We start from the raw sequence: 9,811 nt of genomic DNA on the forward strand, positions 1-9,811 counted from the left end.
TGGCTGCCTAGTTGGAATATGATGATTTACACTTGGAAACATTTGTGTCATTTATCATATGATGTTACTGGCCTACAGCATGACTGCATAACAAATAACCATATTAAAAATTAATCTTTTCCAGTTCATCAGACTGTATGTCTTTCTGAAGCCCCAAGTTTTCTCTTTCCCTCTTGCCCTATCCTCTGTTCTTGCAGTCACCCTATGCGTTAACTACAGGATTAAGTGAAAACTCCTGTACTAGGCTTTCATAGATGTGCTGTCAGACCCCCAACCAGCCTGTTCACTCTTCTCTCCTGCTTTTCTGCAACTTAAGTCTTCTATCTAGTGGAATTGGTTCACTCTCTGTCCCTAAAACACACCTTCAAACCTGACCTCAGAGACTGCCTTTACCTTAAACAATTTTTTTTAATATTTATTCATTTTTCGAGAGTGAGGGAGACAGAGTGTGAGCAGGGGAGGGGCAGAGAGAGATCGGAAGACAATCTAAAGCTGGCTCCAGGCTCTGAGCTGTTAGCACACAGCCAGATGCAGGGCTCGAACTCATGAACCATGAGATCATGAGTCAAAATCGGACACTTAACCAACAGAGCTACCCAGGCACCCCAGTCTTTACCTTTTAAATTCTATTCTTTTATAGCTAGGTCTAAATTCTACTTCAACTGAATCATGACAAAATAATCTCTCCCAGAATTTTTTTAGTGACAGCATTGTGTAAACTGCTCATTAATTTTCATGTTTACTTTTTAATGTTGGAGAGGAGGCAAAACTTCACCACTACCCTCTTAAGATCTCTGGCTGGGCCTGAGAATTAAATTGGCATAAGATGGATCAACAGGAGAAAAGCATACAGATTTTTAAATGTACATGGAAGCCCCCTTAGGAAAATGAACACCCAAGGAAGTGGCTAGGCCTAAGTATTTATATACTAGGTTGAACAAAGAGAGACAATTGTGGAAAAGTAACTGAGACATATGGGGAGACTAAAAGAAGTTGAATTATCTTAACAAGGTCCATTTGTATAGATTTCTCTGGTCTCCACTCCCATCCCTGGTGTTAAGAATATTCACTTCCTCCTAGTCCAGGGAAGGCATCTTTCCCAAGGGAGTTTCATCTCCTGCTTTCAGGAAGAAAAAGGGAGATCAGAGCACCCTTTATGCAAGTGCTGTTTTTTAGTGCTTTTAGCTCAAAGTAATACTTATGCTAAAGCAGCATATTTGGGGGTGGCATTTTCTGACACTTAACATTTATGTCTTGTCGCTCCTTTTATATTGCAATTCTTTGAGATTGAGATTATGTTGTAGACCTGTTGGCACTCCAAAGGTGCTTTGCTCATACTAGGCATTCAATAAATACGATTTTTCCTGCATTTTACAATTGAGTATAAAAGCCCATATTTGGATCTCGTTTTTCTGATTAGGGGGGACTATGGTAATATACATTCTGATATGATACATTCTGGCTTTTTTGTTTGTTTGTTTTTTAGAGAGAGTGCGAGCCTGGGAGGGGAGAAGGGGCAGCAGAAGAGAGAGAATTTTAATCAGAGTCCACACTTAGCGCAGAGCCCTGTATAGGGCTCAATCCCATGACCCTGGGATCATGACCTGAGCTAATATTAAGAGTTGGAGCCACCCAGGCACCCCAATATGTAACCTACTTTAAACCATTTTAGTCTTGCATATACTAGTAAATAGAGTTCTAAAAATATTGTGATTATTTGCTATAGAATATTTTTGTAATATCACTGATTATGTTAAAGTTTGCAGAAGAGAATAGTTTTTTAAGAATTGGGGCAGTACAATTTTGGCACTGGAGAAGACAGACATTAGAGGCCGTTGAATCATCTTACCTTTTACCCACTGTACTAATGCATCCTCTCTATAACATCCCAAATAGGCTGGACATGGAAGTGCTTGGAATTACTCCTTCACTTTACTAATCTATTCTTAGATATTCATAACATTTTCATTAAGAGTCAGAAATATCCTTAAGAGTAATTAATACTGAGTTGATTTGGGAGTCTTGGAGAATGCCAGAGCCCTTCTCAGCTTCTTAGGTACTAATGCTCTTTCTCCTAGATACTAAACTACTGTTTACTCTTCTCGCTGAACTTGGCATAGTCACAAAACTCGTCAAAACATCACCTTTTTCAAATGCACAATGGCTATAAGTGCTTTTTTGAATCCTCTTTGGGTAGAGCTATAATAATATTATATAATTCAAGTTATTACTCAAATCAGAACACTATTCTTAGTAAATACCATAATATCTTGAGTTGTATATTACATACAATATTTTTGTTAGTACTTGGGTTTATAAAGTTTTGGTATTTCAACAAACTTGTGAGTTAAGGAGGAGTCAAATGATTAGCTTAGTTTAATAGATAAGTTTGACACAGGGAAGAAATAAGATTTTCCCATTTATTAGTAAAGTTAGGATTAAAACCTAACTTCCCTGGCTCTGTTCATTAATTCTGCTCTCTCTTCGATGCCCACTATGTAAGAACAAATGGGTATGCCATGCCTGCTGGTGATGTAGCAGTGTTCTGTCCATGACTTATGCTGTGATGGAGCATCTAGTTGAAAAACTATCCTTATATTCATACTTGAATTTTACTTGAAATTTAAATCGTGCTGTTTCGACTGAAAGATACTGACCAATTTCTTAATTGCATGCCATTGCTATGGTTTAGAAACAATGTTGTTGCATTTAAAAGAAATGCATATAGCCCAAATACACAAAAGCAATTAAAATTGTTTTAGATTTTGATTATTTTAGCATACTAGTTGATTATAACTCAGCTATCTGCAGTGAACAGTTGGCCTTTTATTATGTTGTCCCCTCTAACTCCATCCCTGCTCAAATTATTAAGTGGAAATTCTTCTAATTGTATAGTCTCATTTTGGGGAAAATTGGGAAGGTGGAAATCTAAATGATGCGTGTTACTCTCAGAGCTAGGAAACTAGAGCCAGGTCTCCTGGTCCTCTAATTAAAACTTTTATTTCTACAGATTTATTCTGTGGTCCTTACTGAACAGATCTGCCTTGGGTTTCTGCTGGTGAGTTTTTCAGCAGGAATGCGGGCTTTGTTTCTTTGAATAGTTGAGTGCAGATTAGTGGTATGCCAATTTCCTGTGGCCTTTCAGAGCTGCAATTTGAGCCCTGTTTGCTCCTGGCCCTTGCACAATTGAAAACAATGGGTGACTTCTTTTAGGTTTCACTTCAGGGCTCTTAGAAACAGGGGAAGTGGCTAAAGCCCTACTTTACAGGTAATTAACAATAGATAATGTTTGCTCTGCATTTTTAGAGCCGATAAAAGGTAGATGAACATATTCAGCTCCTGATTTAGACACTGTGCGGTGGTTTTATGGATACAATAGCTGTCTCAGCATTAGCAAGGTGGCATTGAATATCTGGGTCACATATATGATTGAACACAAAACTTGTAAAAATGAAAAGAAAAAAGAATATTATTGAAACACTGATGGGTAACTTCAAGAAAGCACTCCTTAGCGAGGCTAAGGAAACTGTATCGCTTCAAGTCATGTGTTTTGGTTCAGGGTGCATTTATTATATCTATATCTGTTTTATGAGGTGAACAATTTTCATAACTTGATCCTTATTCAAAACAATTTTTTTATGTTCTATGAATTCAACTCTAGAATCCATTTGTTAGTTAAGATGATACCAGCTTAAGAAGTTTTTATTTGATATCACATTTAATTATTAGCCACATGTATTCTTATGAAATGGTCTTAAATGCCTAACATCTTGTAGGAAACAGTATATTTTGCCCTTTCATTGTATATTTGGTAGGATTTTTGTTTTAAAACTCTAAATAAATAATTTTTTTCTAGACTATCCTTCTCCCTGAACATACTACATTGATTTCATGACTAGGTTTGTAGCTATGTTGGCAGACTAATTGACTTTTTCAATTTGTAACAGTTATAAAATACCTACTCTGCCTCACATACTGGCCAAAGCATTAAAGATGGAAAGACTGGGGGGTGGGGGGGGGACCTGGCTTTAAGGAGATTATGGCAATCTCTTTCCCAGCACTGTTGCCAGAAGTGGAGACCACTCTCTGGGAAAAAAGTAATCTCAATTTTAATACTTAAACTGTACATCTACAATTGTAATGTGGAGGCAGCATCCTTGATAAAAATCTAAAGACTGGGTCATGTCTGAGAACGCCCAACCATCTTACTTTTAGAGTGAATCTTAACTCTAAACCAAAAGATAGTGGCTTTTTGTTCTGAGCAACTTTGAACCAACAACATGAAAATGTCACCTTACTCATCTGCTCCTAAGAGTTGATGAATATAAAGAAGTTACTTTAGTGGAGAATTTCTATACCATTTAAAAGTGTATTTAGATACTCTTGAGAACAGTGTTTTAAGTACAGAGGTGTGTAAAAGTGAGGGAACGCTACATCAATTAGACAGTGCAGACTTGGTGAATACCCAGAACGTGTTCAGTGCTGTGCCAGGAGTGTGAGTTTAAGGAAAAAGTATAAGCTCCATATCTTCACCAAGAGCTGGATCAGGAGGCTGACCTGGCAACCAGAAATAGAAAAAGCACTTAAATCCTCTTTTCTGCTGATAAAAGTAACATGTGTTTATTGTAACACTGTTTTTGAAAATTTAGAAAAAGTATGAGGAAGAAAGCAAAAGTCACATAATCCCACTACCCATTTCTTAGTTACAGACGGATTTTAACAATTATTTGGATACTCTTTACCTATCTCTTAGTTTCTTTGCCAGCTAAAATAAAATTATAAGTAAAAACATTCTTGTACTTTTATCCTCCCTTTATTATTTTCTATTACTCATTGAATCTTTTAGACTAGAGGAATTGGTTCCAAAATATGATATAGACCAGAATAATCTTTCTGAAAATGGTCATTCTGAAAAGAACCAGAATTTGTATTTTATTTCATTTACTTCCTTCTTTTCTATCTTTTTAATAAAGTGGAGCTCTTTCAGAGAGTTGTGAAAGGAAAAAAACTGAGTTTGTCCTTTTCAGCTTTCCAGTAGTAAACCCAGTACTTAAACCCAGCTGAACACATTTACTGGAGGAAAACTAAGACACTTGATAAGAGAAAGAGCTTAAAAATTAGGATCACTGAGGGCTCAGTAATAACAATCTATGATTTTTATTTAAAATAAACGAAAATTATTTGATATTGTCAATAGTTATAGCAAAATAATCCTGTAAAGAAAGGACTTTAAAAAATAATGTCAACGGCAGCTCAGCTATGAGAGCTAGGTTCCTTCTCTTCCTCATCCCCCCACTTTTTATGTTAACCACATTAATAGTGCTAGTAATTTCTCTTAAGAAACTTTGTCTCTGAAGACTAATGCTCATCATTTTCCTGAAGGTGACTGGCTTGGAATTACGTAACCAACTTTATTATCACTGTCATTAAAATCAGTGTATATTTCATTCCGGTTGTACAGGAAGTGATTACTTAAAGTATCCATTTAAAAGATGACTTAATGTTTAGATAGTGAACTTGTATGTTTATCATGTCAAAGCCTCAGAGGACTATTTTGTTTTCCTTAAGTGCTCTAAATGACTGCTCAGTTGCCTACAGTTGTGATTAGCTATGTATAGCCACAAAGTTATCGATATTAAAATAGTACCATTATGATACTATTGAATGTTCAAGTTCTATTATTCTCTTGTTCCACGAATTAGAGGAATTTTCTGAGTTGTGAGCTAAGTAACTTCTTAAGTGTACATCATTCTCACAGGAGAATGCTGACATCTTTCATCTTTTCCGATGAAGGAACTCATTTGCTGAGACAACTTAGGATGCACTTAGGAAGAAGTGACGACCCTATTTTTATTTTATTTAATTAACCTTTTACAATGACTCCTAGATAGGTAAGTCTTCTACCAAAAATTAAGATATTTGAAAGTAGCAGTGAGCTCACTTAATTTCTCTATTTTAAACAGAGTGCTTTTGATGGTTTACTAGACACGACATCACAGTTTCCTGTTTCATATTTGAGTTAAGCAGGGTTGGAGAAAACCATTTGCCCTAGGTTTTGAAACTTTAGGCATAAAAAGCCCCTGACCAGAGAAGCTTCAGAAGCACAGTAGCTCTTTTAAATTGTAAAAGAGAATTAAGACTGCAATACTGATGAACGAAAAAATATCCAACCTCCTTCCTGATGTCCCCCAAAAGAAGGGTAAAACCTAAAATATGAGATTGAATGATAGAAATGATTATTTAAGCCTTTCACTTGTAAGGGCTCACAGGTTTTTATTATTTCCCTTTTTCCTAATAACAACTAGCCTAGCACTCTGTATGTTGGCAAAATTGTTTTGTGTTCTCAATTGAGAAAGGGAAATTGAAAGTAGAGTTAAGCTTTTAGGCTCAATAAATCACTTGCAGTTAGAATTTAGTGTTGATGGCGGTTTCGGGACTGAGGTGTTTAATAGTGTGGTAAATAAAGAAAAAATATTGAATCTTTTCTGCAATTCATAGGGAGTAAAAAACATATTTGGCATTATGTATTACTCTTGTGCATGCTTACTTATTATTTTATTTTTTTAAAAGGCAGCAAACTAAATTGCTCTACAGAAAATGAGGCACTTCTGAAACCTGGGTAAACGATTGGTTTCTTAAGATTTCTAGAGAGGTTCTAATGTGTGATAAATTAAAGTTATAAAGTATGATCATTTTTAAAGGGGGAATATGATCATTTTAAATAATTGAGGAATTTGGCAAAAATGGTTTTTAAAGTTTTATTTAAATTTCAGTTAGTTAACATAACATAACATAACATAACATAACATAACATAACATAACATAACATACATGTAGACCTCAAACTACTATTATACTGTGTGTTAACTAAGTAGTGATTCGACACTTGCGTATGGAGCCCAACATCTACACGCCCATAATAGGAATTAAAATGCACTAAATTGTCTAAGAGCAGAAAACTGAAATACTGAGATTTTGGAGAAATAAGTGATTATTTCCTGGGATAGAGCTGAGGGAGTGGACATGGACCAGCTTCTGAGGCTGTGCTGGTGAACAAGATAGACCTATTGCTTCCAGTCTGGTCTCTTCTCTTAATTACAGAAGCAAAAAGACTTTTTTTATTTTTTAAACCTTTATAAATTCAGTACTAGTACCTTCCTAGCTCTGTATTCCAGATATCACCACCCTTAAGAGATGAAAGTGCTATTTCTCTTCTGAGATTTCTTTTTTCTATGAAATTCAAAAAGACTAGCCGTTTCGTCTTTTCCATACAGGAACCCAGGTCACAGAGTAGTGGAGATATCGGCTGGGGTTTCCATCATTTGAGTTCTTATTACCAAATATGACATTTGAACTCATTTATTTTGTGATTGTTTCCTCAACAAAAGGCTACTATCATTGTTCCTGTAATCTCCTTTTCCTAAAGTTTTAGTTTGTAAGGTATATATTTATTCTTATGCATGTTAATATTCATTCCCATATAATTTGTTTCATTTATGGTTTGTTTTTCTCACTGTATTGTAAGTTCCTCCAAGGGATCCTCTCTTTTTATATCCTTTCATTATTTTCATAGCTCAAATTTACTGACTGCTTACTGTGTGCTGGGGTAGCTGGGTACTGTTCTTTTATGATTTATTTGATCTTCTCAACAAGTGTATGAAGTAGGTACCATTATTATCCTCTTTTATATAAGATGAGAAAACCCAGGTGCAGAAAGGTAAAGTAAGTAGCCCAGGTTCCCCAGAGCTAAAACTTGGGGAATCAGAATTTGAACTCTGTTTATCTGACTCCAAAGACAGTGCATAATGTATGACTTTAAGATCTATCTTTGATTGTTTTACCCATAGTTTTCTAGGAGTGACCATTGCTACTTTTCCTTAGGAATCGAAACTAAGTGCTATAGACTGTTTATGTTCCTTCCAAATTCATATGTTTAAATCCTAATGCCCAACATGGTAGTATTTAGGAGTAGGGCTTTTGGAAGATGATTAGGTCATGAGGATAAAGCCCTCATGAGTGGGAATAATGCTATTATAAAAGAGACCCCGGAGCACTCCATTGCCCCTTCTACCATGTGAGGATACAGCAAGAGGAAGGCCATCTATGAACTAGGAAGCAGGGAATCACCAGACACTGAAATCTGCTGGTGTCTTGATTTTAGACTTCCCAGACTCCAGAACTATAAGAAGTAAATTTTTGTTGCTTATAAGCCACCCAGTCTACGGTATTTTGTTGTACTAGTCCACACAGACTAAGACACCAAGAAACCGAGATCAATGCTCAAGGCAAAAGAGAATAATTATATCTTTTATTATTTAAGAATAGGTTAACTGTTTTTCTTTTTTTCAACCTTAAAACAATGTAAACATGCTTTGTACTTTGGCCTGTACTACCTTACTTCCTTGGTTTGTGGATGAAAATGAGGGGTGTGAGGGATGGTATAAGTTTTAAAATTTGTTTCCTTCCTTCCTTCCTTCCTTCCTTCCTTCCTTCCTTCCTTCCTTCCTCTCTTTCTCTCTTTCTTTCAGTTTATTTATTTATTTTGAGAGAGGAGAGTGCACAGAGAGAGGGAGAGAGAATCCCAATCAGGATCCGCACTGACAGCATGGAGCCTGGTGTGGGGCTTCAAACTCACAAACTGTGAGATCATGACCTGAGCCAAAATCAAGAGTCAGATGCTTAACCAACTGAGCCACCCAGGCACCCCTGGGCTCTCTATTCTATTCCATTGATCTGTGTGTCAGTTTTCCTGCCAGCACCGTATGTTTTGAGTACTATAGCTTTGTTGTAAAGCTTAAAATCAGGGAGCATGATACCTCCAGTTTTTTTCTTTCTCAGGATTGCTTTGGCTATTTGGGGTCTTTTGTGGTTCCAAACAGATTTTAGGATTCTTTGTTTTAGTCTGTGAAAAATTACATTGGTATTTTGATGGGGACTGCATTGAGTCTGTAGATTGCTTTGAGTAGAATAGACATTTTAACAATATTAATTCTTCAACTTCATGAGCATCATATATCTTTCCATTTATTTGTGCTATCTTCAATTTCTTTTTTGGTGTCTTGTAATTTTCAAGTCTTTTATCTCCTTGGTTAAATTTATTCCTAGGTATTTTATTCTTTTTGATGTAATTATAGATATATAAATAGATATATACTTCATATAGCATGATGCTCAGAAATTGCTTAACTGAGTTTGGGTTTACCATATTACCAGATCAAGGAATCCTGGCAAAATACGGAGTATATATAATTTGATTTTTTCGTCTAGGTTCCATTTCTTCTTTGGAAGCTATTACAAAATTAATTTAAATATGTAGATTAATTTAGCACATTTCTGTTACTCCTAGTATTGAATCATTATATTAAATAGGATCACGGGGCACCTGGGTGGCTCAGTCGGTTAAGCGTTCGACTTCAGCTCAGGTCACGATCTCGCAGTCTGTGAGTTCGAGCCCCGCGTCAGGCTCTGGGCTGATGGCTCAGAGCCTGGAGCCTGCTTCCGATTCTGTGTCTCCCTCTCCCTCTGCCCCTCCCCCGTTCATGCTCTGTCTCTCTCTGTCTCAAAAATAAATAAACTTTAAAAAAAATAATAATAAATAGGATCACTGACTTTCTCTGAAAAATGTTAAGCTAGGTGCTGTACTTATAACATGTTCACTTAGGTTACTACAGTGAATGGAGGCAAAATGAATATGGGATGTACTGATGCTGCAGCCATTCTTTTTAGATATTTCTCTCATCATCTAAGTTGGAATTGAGTCATTCAATTTAACAAATTTATAAAATTTTTGTTAGCGTTCTGGTGATATAGC

The sequence above is a fragment of the Panthera onca genome, chromosome B1 (assembly GCF_046562875.1).
Source record: "Panthera onca isolate mPanOnc1 chromosome B1, mPanOnc1 haplotype 2, whole genome shotgun sequence".
Classification (NCBI taxonomy): domain Eukaryota; kingdom Metazoa; phylum Chordata; class Mammalia; order Carnivora; family Felidae; genus Panthera; species Panthera onca.